Below are 2744 nucleotides of genomic sequence, written 5' to 3' on the forward strand. Positions count from 1 at the left end.
ACACATTCTTTGTATTTCCATATGACAAATTCTCATGATTTCTAAGCCCTGGATGATAGTAATTTGGCATAGGATTACCACGATAGTTGTAGTTCCGATTGTTGACATATTGAACTTGTTCTTGACTCGCCTCATTGCTTGGAACTATCATACTTGTAAATGCTACATATTCTGTACTTTGTGGTATCCTTTGTGTTGTCAAGGCTGAAATCTGATGAGATAGAGTAGCAACTTGAGCTGAAAGGGCTGCTATCGGCTCCAAGTCATGAATTCCAGCAACCTCTTTAGCCAAAGTCCTCTCAGTTGGCCATTGATAGTTGTTTGAGACCATTTCCTCCAAAAGTGCAGTAGCACCTTCAGCTGTCTTCGACATCAAAGTTCCACCAGAAGCAGCATCAACTATAGTTCGAGTTTGCCCATTTAACCCATTATAGAACATCTGAACTTGCAACCAATCTGGCAATCCATGTTGTGGGCAACGTCGAACCAAGTCTTTATACCTCTCCCACGCTTCATAGAGTGACTCAAAATCATTTTGCTTGAACTGGCCAATCTCACTCCTGAGTTGGGCTGTTTTTGCAGGAGGGAAAAATTTAGCAAGAAACCTCTCAGCCATGTCCTGCCAACTAACGATGCTTCCCGATTGTAGAGATTGTAGCCAACCTCTAGCCTTGTCCCTCAAAGAGAAAGGAAACAATCTTAGTCTAATGGTGTCTTCAATAACACCATTGATCTTCACAGTGTCACAAATCTCCAAGAACATTGCCAAGTGAATATTGGGATCATCAAGTGGCGATCCACTAAATTGAGCCTGCTGCACCATGCTAATCAAAGCTGGTTTGAGCTCAAAGTTGTTGGCATTGATTGGCTGGCGCATTATGCTCGAGTAATTTCCATTCACAACTGGCCGTACATAGTCCTTCAAGGTGCGTGGTAGTACCTCACGATCTTCTTCAGCCATGGCTAGTATCTTATTTCTTCTTAGTGATCTAAGAGTTCTTTCAATCTCTGGATCAACAGGAATAATATCACGAGATCTAGCACGGTGCATCCAATGTCAAAAACACACCTGTAGAACAAATTAAAACAAAATTCTAAATTAAAACCAAGATTACTTTGTATCGATATTGACAAAAAGAATAAAAATAAACCAATCCCCGGCAACGGCGCCAAAAACTTGACCGGTGCAAAACTGCAAGTACACAGTATCGTAGTTTTATAGTAAAGTAATAAGAAGAGTATCGTCCTCAGGGATTGGTACCTTACTCTTGCCAAATACCAAAATTATACTAATCTCAATTTTATCTAGAGGAATCGCTAAGGTTTTTGTAGTTGCAAATAAAACTAGATCAACTCAAAGAGAAATAAGCAAAGGAAATAAAACTGATGTTTGAAGATCAAATTGATGGGAAGAAAACTTCTAGGAAATCGATTTCACCTAATTCTTCACTATGCTTTTCTCATCCAGCTAATTTAACTTAAACCTCTTTTGTCTATTAGCAAATCTCTAATTCATCCAAAAGCCTCTTTCGATAGTCAATTGGAATTGACTCTTGGTTATCAATTCACACAAGAGTATGCAAATTCAATAATCAAGAATGCAATGAGATCAATGATTTAATGACTACATAGGTTCATACAAGTCTCTCGATCTCTATACTTACCTATGCTGAAATATCCAAGATCTACCCTATGATTCCCTCTTTCGATAGCAAATCACAAGATTACTTATCATCTAATCAATGGCCAGTTAATTAGAAGCAATAAATTCAGAATAAATCAGATAAACAAAGAGAGACTTGCATTAAATTAGCATAGACAATCAAGCATAGTTCAGAAATAGGTTACATCGCTTTCCTAGAATGAAGAAAATTTAGCTCATGCTAGAAATGGAATTCAACATAAACGAATTCACCATAATTGTTCTGAGAAGATGGGAAGAAGAAAATAAACACTGAAAAATCCTCCTTGCAGCCTCAACTCGTCGTCAAAAGCTCAAGGGAACGATTCAACGCTTTTCTCTCGTCCGTGCTCGTGTATGATTCCAACGTACGTGCAATAATTGGAATTTCGTCTCCAAAACAAATGAATTGAATCCTTCTAGCTGTGTTTTTCTGTCCCAAAGAGTGTTCTCCAGTCAAAACTCGCGGCTCTAGAGTGAAAAATGGCTTTTATATGGTCCCACGGCGGAAAACCTAAAATCTGTCAAAATACGATGTTCGCTCGAGTGGGGTGTCGAGCGCGCGTCAAGCGTTCGACTCTGCCTGATTTCGCTCGAGCGTCCTATCGAGCGCACATCGAGCGTTCGACTCTGCCTGATTTCGCTCGAGCGGCCAATGTCTCTGCTCGAGCGATCTTCGTTTTTCAGCAACCCGCTCGAGCTCCCTGTCGAGCGGCAGTCAAGCGTTTGAATCTGCCTGAATTCGCTCGAGCGGCCAAAAGCCTCCGCTCGAGCGAACTTGTAAAATCTGCAATATGAAATTTTTGCAAGTCATCAGTCACACTAATGATTTATATCTTGTTCATTTTCTATTATTTTTTCTTCTACTCAAATGTGAGAGACAGTAGTGTTGGATTTCAATGTTGGATTTGAAGATATATTTTTTCTATCTTCCATTTGATCTTCCACTCAACTAAAGTTAATTGCTAATTTGTGTGATGAACTACTTAAATTCAAGGGCAAAACTAGCTATCAAGTGATCCTTAGTTCTTAAAACTTTTTGGTTTCAACAAAGTTACCAAAA

The 2744-nt window shown here is 39.3% G+C and overlaps 1 non-coding gene across 1 annotated transcript; it reads left to right on the plus strand.

The window, feature by feature from the left end:
• The first annotated feature begins 461 nt into the window (after positions 1 to 461).
• Positions 462 to 568, plus strand: LOC122317576. The gene has a single exon (XR_006244505.1). It is a non-coding gene; the product is annotated as a small nucleolar RNA R71 (small nucleolar RNA).
• Positions 569 to 2744: the final 2176 nt, after the last annotated feature.

The sequence above is a fragment of the Carya illinoinensis genome, chromosome 7 (genome assembly GCF_018687715.1).
Source record: "Carya illinoinensis cultivar Pawnee chromosome 7, C.illinoinensisPawnee_v1, whole genome shotgun sequence".
NCBI lineage: Eukaryota > Viridiplantae > Streptophyta > Magnoliopsida > Fagales > Juglandaceae > Carya > Carya illinoinensis.